At 37.6% G+C, this 14600-nt stretch overlaps 1 pseudogene; it reads right to left on the bottom strand.

Annotated features, from left to right (window-relative positions):
- Positions 1–12173, bottom strand: part of LOC116104782 — a 15437-nt pseudogene extending 3264 nt beyond the window's left edge.
- Between the last annotated feature and the right edge of the window lie 2427 nt (positions 12174–14600).

Genomic DNA, 14600 nt, shown 5'->3' on the forward strand with positions numbered 1-14600 from the left:
CTCCTCAGAGTAAAGCTGTCTCTGTGATCCTATGATTCTGGGATCCTGTGATCCTGGGCTTGTTAGAGCTCCTGGGAGTGCAGCTTCCTCTGGGTGTTGTAGAGCTGGCTGAGGAACTTACACCCAAGGTCTGCTCAGGACACCAGCCCAGACAGACTGGAAAGAACCTGAACCACTGGGCTGGTGGAGTTCCTGTGTGCCTGGTCCTGCTGGTCCCAATTACTCCCGGTGTTGGGACAGATGTTGTGTCCTCCTCACCTCTGATCCTGGGTGTGTCAGAGTGCCTGGGAGTGGAGCTTCCTCTGGGTGTTGAGGGATTGGCTGAGGAGCTTGTGCCCAAGGTCTACTCAGGACACTAGCCCAGAGATACCAGAAGGAACCAGAACCACTGGGCTGGTGGAGTTCCTGTGTTTAATTTCTTAACTTCTTTATATATTTTGGATATTAGCCCTTTATCAGATGTAGGGTTAGTGAAAATCTTTTCACATTCTGTTAGCTGTCATTTTATCCTCTTGACAGTGTCCTTTGCTTTACAGAAGCTTTTCAGTTTCATGAAGTCCCATTTTTTATTGTTGGTCTTAGTGCCTGAGCCGTTGGTTTTCTGTTCAGGTTGCTGTTTACTGTACCAACCTGTTCAAGGCTATTCCCCACTTTCTCTTTTATTAGATTTAGTGTATATGGTTTTGTTCTGATGTCTTTGATCCATTTGGACTTGAGTTTTGTGCAGGGTGATAAATATGTATCTATTTGCATTCTTCTACATGCAGACATGCATGTCATCCAGCTCCATTTGTTGAAAATGGTCTACCTTTTCCATTGTATGGTTTTGGCTTTGTCCAAAGACAAACGTCCATAGGAGTGTGGGTTTATTTCTGAGTCTTCAATCCTATTCTTATGATTAATTTGTCTTTTTTTAGGCCAATAGAATGTGGTGTTATTACTATTGTTTGGTAGTGGATCTTGAAATCAGGGATCTTGATGGAGGGATGGTGATACCTCCAAAATATTTTTTTATTGTACAAGATAATTTTCACTATCCTGGGTTTTTTATTTTTCCATATGAAGTTGAGAATTGTTCTCTCAAGGTTTGTAAAAAAAAATGTGTTTTAATTTTGAAAGGGATCACATTGAATCTGTAGCTTGCTTTTGGTAAAATGGACATTTTTACTTTGTTAATCCTACTGATCCATAACCATGAGAGATCTTTCCATCTTCTGTTATGTTCTTCAATTTCTTTCTTCAGAGACTTGGAGTTCATGTTGTATAGGTCATTCATTCGCTTGGTTAGAGTCACACCAAGATATTTTATATTATTTGTGGCTATTGTGAAGGGTATTGTTTCCCTAATTTCTTTCTCTACCAATTTATCATTTGTATAAAGGAGAGCTACTGTTTTTGTTTTTTGAGTTAATTTTGTATCCAGCCACTTCTCTGGTAGAATTTTTAGGGTCACTTATGTATACTATCAATCCAGCTAGAAATTCAAGTACTATATTGAATAGGTAGGGAAAGAGTAGAGAGTAGCCTTGCCTTGTTCCTGATTTGTGAAATTGCTTTAAGTTTCTCTCCACTTAATGTGATATTGGGTATTTGATTGTTGCATATGACCTTTATTTTGTTTAGGTATGCATCTTGTATCTTTGATCTCTCTGAGATTTTATCATGAAGGGGTGCTGGATTTTCTCAAAGGCTTTTTCCCATCAAATGAGATGATCATGGTTTTTTTACTTTCAGTTTGTTTATATGGTGGATTATATTGGTGGATTTTCATGTTTTTGAATGATCCCACCATCCCTGGAATGAAGCCTACTTCATCAGGTTTTTGATATGTACTTGGACTTGGTTTGCAAATGTTTTATTGAGTATTTTTGCATTAGTATTCATAAGGGAAATTGGTCTGAATTTTTTGTTCTTTGTTGAGTTTTTGTCTGGTTTAGGTATCAGTCTGACTGTAGTCTCATAGAATGAATTTGGCAATGTTCCTTCTGTTTCTATTTTGTTGAAAAGTTTAAGGATTATTGGTATTAGCTCTTCTTTGAAACTTTGGCATAATTCTGCACTTGAACCATGTGGCCTTGGGCTTTTTGTGTGTGGGGGGGATTTTAATGACTGCTTCTATTTGCTTAGAGGTTTTGAATTATTTAACTTATTTACCTGGTTTTGATTTAACTGTGGTAAGTGGGATCTACCAAGAAATGAGTGAATCATTCATTTCATTTAGATTTTCCAATTTTGTGGAATACAGGCTTTTGAAGTAAGACCTAATGATTCTCTGGATTTCTGTGGTATCTGTCTTTATGTCCCCCTTTTAATTTCTGATTTTGTTAATTTGGATACTGCCTCTCTGGCTTTCACTAGTTTGGCTAAAGCTTTGTTTATCTTCTTGATTTTCTCAAAGAACCATTTCTTTGTTTCATTGCTTCTTTGTACTGTTCTTTTTGTTTCTACTTTATTGATTTTAGTCCTGAGTTTGTTCATTTCCTGCCATCTACTCCTTTTGAGTGTTTGCTTCTTTTTGTTGTTTGTTCTTTTAGGTGCGCTCTTAAATTGCTAATATGAAATCTCTATAATTTCTTTATGTAGGCACTTAACACTCTGTACTTTCATCTTAGCACTTTTACAGCGTCCTTTAAGTTTGGGTAATGTTGTACCTTCATTTCCATTGAATTCTAGAAAGTCTTTAATTTCTTTATTTCTTTCCTGACCCAGTGGTCATTCAGTAGACAGTTGTTTAGTTTCCATGAATTTGTAGGTTTTCTGTTGTTTCTGTTGTTGTTGAATTCCAGCTTTAATCCATGGTGATCTGAGAAGCTACAAGGGGGTTATTTCAGTTTTCTATCTGTTAAGGCTTGCTTTGCTATAGTCAATTTTGAGAAGGTTCCACAGGTCTAGAGAAGAAGGTATATTCTTTTGTGTTTGGGTGAAATGTTCTGTACATATCTGTTAGGTCTGTTTGATTCATAACCTTGTTAGTTTCATTATTTTGTTATTTAGTTTCTGTTTAGATGACTTGTCCATTGGTGAGAGTGGAGTATTGAAGACTCCCACTATTAATGTGTAGTGTTCAGTATATGACTTAAGCTTTAATAATGCTCTCTTGCATTTGGAGTATAGATATTCACAATTAAGATGTCTTCCTGGTGGATTTTTTTCCTTTGATGAGTATCAAGTTTCCTTCCCCATCTCTTATGATTACTTTTGGTTGAAAGTCTATTTTATTAGGTATAAGAATGGCTACTCCAGCTTGTTTCTTGGGTCTATTTACTTGGAAAACCTTTTTCCAGCCCTTTACTCTGAGGCAATACCTATCTTTGTTGCTGAGGTGTGTATCTTGTATGCAGTAGAATGATGGCTCCTCTTTTGGCATTGATTCCTCTAGCCTTTGTCTTTTTATTGGGTAATTGAGTCCTTTGATGTTAAGAGACATTAGTGACCAATGAATGTTAATTCTGTTATTTTGATGTTGGTGGTGGTAGTGTGTGTGTGTGTGTGTGTGTGTGAGTGTGTGTGTGTGTATGTGTGTGTGTGTGTGTGAGTGTTTATGTGTATGTCCCTTCCTTAAGTTTGCTGGAGTGCGGTTATTTATTTTTTGTGCTTTTTGGGTGTAGTTAGCCCCCTTGGGTTGGAGTTTTCCTTCTAGTATTTTCTGTACAGCTACATTTGTGGCTAGATATTGTTTGAATTTAGTTTTGTCATGGAATATCTTATTTTCTCCATCTATCGTGATTTTTTTTTTAAGTTTCGTTTGGTATAGTAGTATGAGCTGATATTTGTGGTTCCTAAGGGTCTTCAAGGTATTTTCTCAGACCCTTGTGGTTTTTAGAGTCTCTGTTGAGAAATCCAGTGTAATTCTTATAGGTTTGTCTTTATATATTACTTGGCCTTTTTCCTTTGCAGCTTTTACTATTCTTTCCTTGTTCTGTACATTTTTGTGTTTTGATTTTAATGTGACAGTAGGATTTTCTTTTCTGGTCTAATCTATTTGGTGTTCTGTAAGTTCTTAGTATGTTTATTGGCATCTTTTTTAATGTTAGGAAAGTTTTCTTCTATGATTTTGTTGAAAATATTTTCTGGGCATTGAAGTTTGCCAGACTTCTCTGTCTATCTCTATTTTTCTTAGGTTTGGCCTTTTCATAGTATCTCGGATTTCTTGGATGTTTTGTTCCAGGAGCTTTTTAGATTTTCTTTGACTGAGGTATTGATTTCTTCAATTGTATATTCTACTCCTGAGATTCTCTCTCTTATTCTTTGTATTCTGTTGGTGACGCTGTTTCAGTAGTTCCTGTTCTCTGTCCTAGGATTTTCATCTCCAGGATTCCCTCAGTTTGTGTTTTCTTTATTGCTTCTATTTCCATTTTTAAATCTTAAACAGTTTTATTTATTATCTTCACCTGTTTGATTGTATTTTTTATTTCTTTAAGAGATTTATTCTTTTCCTCTTTAAAGGTCTCTATCATCTTTGTAAGATTGGATTTAAGGTTATCTTCTGCTTTGTCTGTGTTAGGATATCCAGAACTTGCAGTAGTAGAATAGCTGGGCTCTGATGGTGCCATATGTTGATTCTGTTCTTATGTTGGCCTTTATCCATCTGGTTGTCCCTATATAGGCTATCTTTCTGATGCTGGCAGAACTCCTTGGGGAGGAATGTAGAACTTGGGACTCATAATGGAGCTCAGGGAATAGCATGCTGTTCATTTCTAGTGACTGTGTCCAAGCTGTAACTGGCTGTTCCTGGTGTCCCTCAGGCATCTTCAGGAAGGGAGGTAGGACCATGGGCCTGATGATGAAGTTTAAGGGACAGAGCTCAGCTCACCTGTACTGACCCAGATGGACATGGCAAGCATAGGATAGTTGAGGTGGGGTCTAACCTGGGTGTTCCTACCTCCTACATGCCTGGATGTTTCTAGGGCCTGGCAGGTTGGGGGAGGTGAGGGACAGGAAGACAGCTGGCAGCTCACCTCTGCTGGATGTGACAGCCTAAATTCTTTACTTCTATTTTTATTTCAGTTTGGGTCTTCTTTATGTATTCTATTTCTTTGTTAACTTCTACTTAAATCTTAAGTTGTTTCCAACTCTCTTTTCTTTTTTCACAGTTTTCATTAAGGCTTTTATTTATACCCACTTTCTTTGATGTCTTCAAATATATTCATAATTTCTACTTTGAAATCTTTTTTCTTGTGGTTCAGCTAAATTGCTTTTCTCATGGCCTAATGCAATAAGATTGCTGGATTCATATGGTCTTGGTTGTTCATGTTTGTGATTTTGCAGTGGATGTAGGGATGTGGAGTTAAGACCTTTAAATTATAGATAGCTGGCCCTGTCTTTCTTGGGACAATGTTTCATCATTTGGCTGCTGTTGTCCACTCTGAGTCCTATCCAAATGTGGTACTTGTGGGATCTCAGGTAAATGGGCTAGAAAAAAATAAAAAGACTAGGAAGGGTGACAGGAGTACTAGGAAGACCCTGGGTCCACATAAAAAGGCCAAGTTTCTAGTGGGAGGGGATGGGCTAGGCTCCTATAGGTAGGCTTTAGCAGGGCTAAGAGTAAATCTGAAGAGACTTGAATAGGTTTTGTTTCGTTTTGTTTTGTTTGTTTTTAGGGCAAGTTCTGATTATGTAGACTAGGCTATTTTTGAACTTGTGTTTCTCCTGCCCAAGTCTGCCAAAACCAGGTACAGGCTTACCTCACACTGCACATCTAAGGCTATGCATTTCTTTTGTTTTTTTTTTCTTTTTTTGTTGTTTTGTTTTTGTTGTTTAAGTGATAGTGCAAGTCTGAACACTGGCTCTTGGCTGCGTTTGGTAAGCACTCTATTGCAGATCTTTATTTCCTGTGCCAGTTAGTTATCTATTCTTTTAGGATTTTAAAAATAAATTTAAGTGTATAAGAGTGTACACATGTATATTTTTAACTTTGTAAGCCAGAAGAAGGTGTTGTATCCCCTGGAGCTGGAGTTACAGGCAGTTGTGACCTGCCTACTGTAGGTGCTTAGAATCAAACTCTGTTTGTTTTTATTTTTCATTACACAGGGTTTCTCTGTGTAGCCCTGGATGTCCTGGAACTCACTTTGTAGACCAGGCTGGCCTTGAAATCCGCCTGCCTCTCAGAATCAAATTCTGGTCCCTTGGCGGAGCAACAAGTTATTTTAACTGGATGATTCATCTCTCAAGACCCCCAGTGGTTTGTTTTTATTGAAACTAGTCCCTTCATTTTAACAGAGTAAAGATCTAACTCATGGATCATCTGTACTTGTGTGTTTAACACACTGTTAATTGGTATCTCTCAGTTACAAAATACCTACCATTTTCATTCTGCTTTGTTATGTGAAGAGGGGGAGCCTACAAATCACATTTTTTATTAGCCCTTCCTAGTAGAATGTTCCCACTGGGAACCCAGAGTCATACTAAAAACCAGGCAGAACTGTTTGATTGGAGTTCCTACCAGTGTTGACCCAGGCTTAACTCTCATCTAGACAGCACCAGCAGGTTTTAAGGTCTGAACATGATTGTTCATATCTCTGTTCCCCAAAGCAACAGTGTTGTCAACTTTAGAAAAATAGAACAGTACCAATCTACTGTTCTATAGCTTGGCTACATATACATATCTATAGATATTATATATCAATAATGTGTGGATATCTATCTATCTATCTATATATTATATATATAATATGCATAGAATATATTTATAAGTATATTTTAAGGTATATAATATAATAAATATATTTATAAGTATATTATATTATAATTATATAAATTATAATCATGATATATATTATAAAGTATATTATATAACTAGATACATAAATATATAAGATATATTATATAATATGTTCTATGTTGTATAATATTTAATATATTATATATAATATGTAGATATCTATAATATTTATAGATAGGACCAGCTATCTACAATTTAAATATCTTTCAGATTCCTACATCCACTGCAAAATTACAAACATGAAGAACCAGTATCATACAAAAGCAACAACCTTATTATGTTAGGCCATGAGAAAAGCAATTACGCTGAAGCTAAACCTCACAGTTCTGAGTCCCAAATGTTTGTGTTCTCCATACAATTCTAGATTTTTAATTTCCAAGACAACTGGGTCTTCTTCTCAGATCTTCAGGCCTTAGAATGATGGGACAAAAATCCAAAACTGTATGTTTGAATGTCTGCAGTCTCTCTGTGTTGATCTCAAGCCACAGTGGTGACAGAGACACATTTTATTTACCAACTTACAGTCATCTCAAGGGTGTTCTTCATTAGGGAATGGGACTCTGAGTGATACAGAACATGCTATGATAAAATTCATCACAGAACTGATGAAGTCAGAGGTTTATTACTACCCATTAGATCTCGGGGACATGATTTAGATTTCGGTGAATGCCTTTGAAATCATGCTACTCCATTATTGTCAATTTTGCTTATAAAATAGGACTGTGTGTGTACTTTCAGAAGTTTGTGTTGGATGGAATAAGGATTAGCAAAGTATGTTTCTTCTGCAAATAAAATCACCACATCTTAATAAAACTTTAAAAACCATATTGCAAAGTCAGGGGAGAGCCGTGATCAAATTGATGACCAAATAAACTTCTATTTTAGAGATAGGAAACCGATTTGAAATAATTTTGTCTTCTACTCACTCCTCTGCTGGATTTCTTGGTGCTGCATATGAATTGAGACTAAGATTTGGCTCAGACTAAGGAGAGAACTCCTGTTCAGAGATACAAGAAGTCCATTCCTGTAAACACTTACACCACACTAAATCAACAGTATTTGGGGCCATCAGTTTTCTCCAAGTTACGTTTGCAGAATATGATGTATTTCAGGTCTGCTACTGAGCAAACATGATGTCTCTAAGTGTATACTTTCATAAATCTTATTGTATCCTAAATACAACACATACTACAGGTGCACCTGTATCAAGTATGTATAGTTTCACTATTAGAAAACTTGACTACTTTTGAATTTGAACTTGGCCAGAAGCCTGAGAAACCCACAGAGGGCCTTTGGGTGGTAGCAATTGTGCTAGTTGGTGTTGTGCTTTGCTGTGACAAAACACATGAGAGAATAAACTTTAATAGCTGGGATACAGCTTGTTGTTGAAAGCACCTTTTTAGTTTTTATATGGTCCTGGGTTCCAGACTCAGTACACAGAAATAAATGGAAAGAAAGAATTATATTTCAGATATATAGAAATCTATAATCTATATATCTAATTGAACCTAACACCACGTGAACATGAGGGAAATCATGCCTGGCACTGGACATCTATTGAACTTCCCAAGGCTAGTAATGCTATGCATCATAAAGGAAAATCTATTAGCCACTTTACTAAACCAGCCTAATTCCTAACTGCTTCAGCAATACGGACTTACCTTTAACCTATGAAAGCAATGGACAGCCACTGTAATAACCTATATTTGGGAGTCTGGTGGACCCAGAATTGTGGTTTTTATTAGTCCATGACTCTCTATGAGAACATTATCAACCAAGTGGAATAATAACTTTATTTAAATGAAACACACACACACACACACACACACACACACATACACACACACGAGGTGCACATCAATTTGTAATCTTACCAAGCAAATAAGGGTTCTCTCCCCACATCCTCTCCAGCATTTGTTTCAGAGTTGATCTGTGCCATTCTGACTGGGATAAAGTGATGTCTCAAAACTTGTTTTGGTTTTGCATTTCCCTAATTGTCCAGGATGATGAAAAAAAGTTTGAGATATTTCTTAGCTACTTTTTAAATTCTCTTGAGAACTCTTTGTCCAGATATGCAGCCTACTATTTTAATTCGGCTGCTGATTTTTTGATCCTTTGCTTTTTGTATGCTTTATATTAGTTCTCTGTCAGATATTTAGATGGAAAAGATTTTCTTTCATTCCATGAGCTTCCTGTTCACTCAAGTGTTTCTTTAGATGTGTATGAGTTTTTCAGTTTTATGAGTTCCCTCTTATTAATTGTTGGCTTTCTTTAGTACATGGGCAGATGGAATTGTGTTTCGGATGACCTTTTCTGATCCTGTATCTGGAAAGCACTGCCTGTGTTTTCTTCTAGACATTTCAATGTTTCAGATTTCACATTGAGGTCTTTGACCCATTCAGAGTTAGCTTTTGTGTTAAGTGAGAGATGAAAGTCTAATTCTATTTTTCTGCAGATGGACACCCAGCTTTCCAATTTTTTCCCAGCAATATTTTTTTGTAAAAAAGTCTCTTCTCTACCATATGTTTTAGTCATCTTTGTTAAATACCAAATGACAGAAGTTATATGTACTCATGTTTGGGTGTACAATTTTGTTCCCTAGGTGTATACATCTACTTTTTGTAGCATCAAAAAGTACAGAGATTTCAAGCTCCTTGGTTGGTTTATTCTTCAATTTCTTAAAGTTATTGTGAATAACTTCTTAGTGTTTTAGTGTTGTGAAGAGACACCAAAACTAAGACAACTCTTTAAAAAAGAACATTTAATAGGGGCTGGCTTACAGTTTCAGAGGTTCAGTCCATTATCATCATGGCAGGAAGCATGGTAGCCTGCGGGCAGACATGGTGTTAGATGACGCAAGAGTTCTTTTCCTTGATCCAAAGGCAGCTAGGCTTTCATCATACTGGGTAGAGCTTGAAACCTCAAAGCCCACCTCCACAGTGATGCCCTTCCTCCAACAAGGCCACACCTACTCCAACAAGGCCACATCTAATAATGCTGCTCCCTATGGCCAATCATTGAAACACATGAGTTGATGGGGACCAAACCTATCCAAACCACCACAGAATGTGTACATGATCTCTTTTTCTTCATGCTTCTTGAGGGTACACATACACAAAAAAAATGTTAAGCACTTCAGACACAGAACTCAGAGGATCCAAGTTGGCCCTAACTTGAACATTGCCTCTCTGAAGACTATCTTTAATAGTAGTAAACATGTCCATAAGCTTCCAAGGGAGAGAAGCAACCAATAGTCCTACACATCTGTGATGTCTATGAACCACAACAAAGGAAAATATGCCACAAGCATCCCTAGAGATACACTCATGTCTTGGCAGTAGTCAACAGTTATCTAATTGAACCTAACACCACGTGAACATGAAGGAAATCATGCCTGGCACTGGACATCTTTTGAACTTCCTAAGGCTAGTAATGCTATGGATTATAAAGGAGAATTTTCTATTAGCCACTTTACTAAACCAGCCTAATTCCTAACTGCATTCTAAATCCTTATCCGTATAGCCATATACAAGGATAGCTCTTACCCTTCACCAAAATTTTCTCTCTGCAGCTGCTGGAGACCACTATAGACAGCCACAGTTGATCGTAATTCAAAGCACAATGGATCATGGGTGCCTAGCACTAATGGATACAGATACAACAAACTCCTACATCTAAGGTTCAGGGAACATCATGAATGAGGATGTGGAAACATTTTAAGAACCTGAGGACTAGAAAGTTTGCTATGAGATTATGTGTCCTAGAAATGACACTGAAGCTGCACCCATGATTCTTTTTTTTTTAACTTTTATTGCATTATGATGAGAAAAGTTACATGATTTCAATTTATCTGAATTTGTTAACATTTAAGAACATATTTTAAGTAAATAGAATTAAATCACATTCTTGTTTCCCTTTTGTACCCCCACTCCTCCCAGAGACCCCCTTCAATACTTAAAATATCTTTTTTTGTCATATTCTTTAAAATTTATTAAATATTATAACAATAAAAGTGAGTGTTATAAAAGTTGTTTGATATAAAACAACAATTAATTTAACAGTCTTATGTAGATGCTCATCTACAGCAATACTGAAAATACATTTTTCTTAATATAAATTTTAAATAACTCCAAACATGTTAACTGTATACTTCAAAATAATACATCACTACTAGTATTTTCTTAAACGAACATAAATATATAAAGTCTTTTTGTTTGTTTTGTAAATAGTAGAGTTTAAAATCTTGGCTCTTACTGTGGTACAAGCCCAAAATAAGAACAATTTTTAGACCTTGGATTTCATTGTAATAAGGCTGTACTTCAATGACCCTCACATCACCAAAGGATTTCTAATAGACATTAGAAAGGAAAGAGAATGGGATATAAGTGACGTAAAATGTGTCCAAATTTAAGGGTTATTGTGTGTGTGTGTGTGTGTGTGTGTGTGTGTGTGTGTTAGATAAGTACATGTGCATGTTGCTTGTATGAGTCTACCTAGTCAGCTTGCCCCACACATCTCCTGCCTTTGCTTCTTCAGTACTGAGATTACAAGAAGTCACCATGCCTGCCCTTCTTGAAGAGTAAGGGTTTTATTCACTGAGCTGTCTCCCCAGTCCCCAGCAGTGTGTGCTGAAGTTCCTGAGGGCTATCATCTATGTGTCACTGCGGAGGATAGACTCATCTGGCCTATGTTAACATCAAAAGAGTCTTTTTTTAAAAAAAAATAAGGTTTCTAGGGCACAAGCTCTGCAGCCAGTCCCACAACACCCAGAGGAAACTCCACTCCCAGGCACTCTGACACTCTCAGGATCAGAGGTGAGGAGGACCCAACATCTGCCCCAACACCTGGAGTAACTGGGACCTGCAGGACCAGGGACACAGGAACTCTGCCAGCAGAGTGGCTTGGGTTCCTTCCAGTCTCTCTGGGTTAGTGTCCTGAGCAGACCTTGGGCCCAGGCTCCACAGCCAGTCCCACAACACCCAAAGGAAGCTCCACTCCCAGGTGCGCTAACAAGCCCAGGTTCACAGGATCTCAGAATCACAGGATCACAGAGACAGACTGACTCTGAGGAGATCTGATACAACCAGGATCACAGGAAGGACAGGCTCCAGTCAGATTTAGCAAGGGCAGGTAGCACTAGAGATAACCAGATGGCGAGGGGCAAGAGTAAGAAAATAAACAACACAAACCAAGGTTACTTGGCATCATCAGAGCCCAATTCTCCCACCATAGCAAGTCCTGGACACACCATCACACCGGAAACGCAAGATTCAGATCTAAAATCACTTATTGTAATGATGATACAGGACCTTAAGAAAGACATAAATAGCACCCTCAAAGAAATACAGGAGAACACAGGTAAAGAGCTAGAAGCTCTTAAAGAGGAAACACCCATGATTCTTCAACCACATGCTTCCCTTACCAGGACCTGAACAATGACAACAATAGGCATGCTATCATGGAACAGGAAATTTTACATGATCCCACCCTTAAGCAAAGAACTACCAGTGGGGCTGGAGAGATGGCTGTGTGATAAAGAGAACCAGCTGCTCTTTCAGAGGTCCTGAGTTCAATTCCCAGCAACCACATGGTGACTTACAATCATCTATAATGAGTTCTGATGCCATCTTCTTGCACGCAGATAGAGCACTCATACATACATACATAAATCTTTAAAAACAAAACTACAGGCAACTAAAGACTTCTAAGAGAGTGAGAATTAATTGTTTCAAGAGATGAGTCCCTAAGTGGTTATTCAATTCTAAGCAGTTAGCCCTGAAATCATATATGTACAAGCAACACTAAAAGACTCAGCATGTTGCATTTATATTTAAACTATATGTGTGTGTATATATAATTTATTATATACATATGTGTGTTATAGTAAGTTATAAATGTGATACATCTGTATACAGCACTTATAGGAAAAGATGCCATCAATTTGAGATGGAGCACAGGGGGACATGAGAGGGGTGTAAGAGGAAAGGGAAGAGGAAAATCGTACAATTATATATTAATTAAAAATAAAAGCATATATAATATCCCCACCACAGTTTCTCCTTCCTCGTCACCTCCCCATCCTCCCCCCCTCTGTTTTAGATCCACTCCTCCTCCATTTCCCTTCACAAAAAAGCAAGCCTTGAGTGTTTTCAACCAAACATGGCATAACACAATAAGGCTAGGCACATACCCTCATATCAAGTCTGAACTAGGCAACTCAGTAAGAGGAAAGGGGCCCCAAAAGCAGGCAAAGGAGTCAGGGAATCCCATTCTCTCACCATTAGGAATCCCACAAGAACACCAAGATACATAACCATAACATATCCAAAGAAACTAGGTCAGACCCATACAGGCTCCATGATTATCACTTCAGTCTGTGTGAGCTCCCATGAGCCCTGGTTAATTGATTCTGTGGGCATTGTTCATGTGGTGTTCTTTACTGCTCTGTTTCCTACATGCCTTTCCCCCTCTTTTCTGTGGGATTCCCTAAGCTCTACCTAATGTTTAGCTGTGGATCTCTGCATAGGCTCCCACCAGTTGCTGGATGAAGCATCCCTGATGCTGATAATGCTAGGCTCCTGTCTATGTGTATAGCAGGAGATCATTAGCAATCGTTTCATTGACTTTTTTTTTTTTGTCAGTCGTATCTAGTTCTATCCTAGGTCTCCTGGCTATCCAGCCTCTGCTTCTTGGGCCTCCAGGCAGTGTCAGGTGTGTGTTCCCTCTTATGGATTCTTGTGGGTTTCAGGTTGGACCAGTGTGACACCTTTTCCCCAGAACATCTTGCAGACAGGACAAATTACAGGTCAAATTTTATGGCTGGGTTGGTGTCCTGTTCCTTCCACTGCAAACCTTATCTAGTGATAACTGGTGTTCATAAATGGGTATATGGTTACATTGAAATGTCTGTTTCTCCACTGATTTCAAAAGGTAGTTTTGATGAATATACAACAGTTTTGTTTTAAAATTCTTTATTATCTCAGAGACTGAAATTCACTATGTCCTTTTCAACTTTCATGACTTTTAAAGTCTCTGATGAGAGGTCAGATACTTCTTTAATGAGTTTGCCTTTGTAAGTTGGTATTTACCTAGTGTAACTTTTAATATTGTTTCTTTGTCTATAGTCCAAGTCTTTCAACAACAACGTGGTATGAAGAGATTCTTTTATATCTCTTTAAGGTTCTAAGTACCTACTATTCTTGTACATGACTATTTCAATTTAGGAAACTGTGCAATAATTATATTGAAGAGGTTCCCTATTAATTTATTTTGTATCTCAGCATCTTATTTTACCTCATGGATTCTTAGGTTTGGTCTCTTGATCATGGCTCAAAGTTCTTCATGTTGTCTTCATACTTAATTTTTTTTTACAAGATCTCTTATATCTCAGTCTGCTCTCAAACTTGCTATTTAGCTAAGGATGACATAGAAGTTCTGCACCAACTCTTGAATAATGGAATTACAATCATCCAGTTGATTGAGCAATTGTACCCAAAACTTCATGTATGCTAAGAGAATACTCTGCCAACTAAACTGCATCCCCAGCCCTATGTTTTAATTTATTACTGTTTGAATATAGTATTTCATCTACCTTGTCTTCAACTCATAATATTCTTCCTTCTCCTTGATCTATACTATTGTTGATGTCCTCTGTGATATTATTTAGTTAGTTAGCTCTTTGAGACAGAATATCACTCTATTGCTTTGGTTGTCCTGGAATTCTATGAAGATCAGGCTGACCTCAAACTCAAAGAAATCTGACTGGAGTTTAAAAACATAAAACGTGTTGCAGTATTTTTTGGGTATATGCCCAGGAGTGGTATAGTTTGGTCCTCCGGTAGTACTATGTCCAATTTCCGGATGAACCGCCAAACTGATT

Source organism: Mastomys coucha, unplaced genomic scaffold (assembly GCF_008632895.1).
Source record: "Mastomys coucha isolate ucsf_1 unplaced genomic scaffold, UCSF_Mcou_1 pScaffold22, whole genome shotgun sequence".
NCBI classification, from domain to species: Eukaryota; Metazoa; Chordata; class Mammalia; order Rodentia; family Muridae; genus Mastomys; species Mastomys coucha.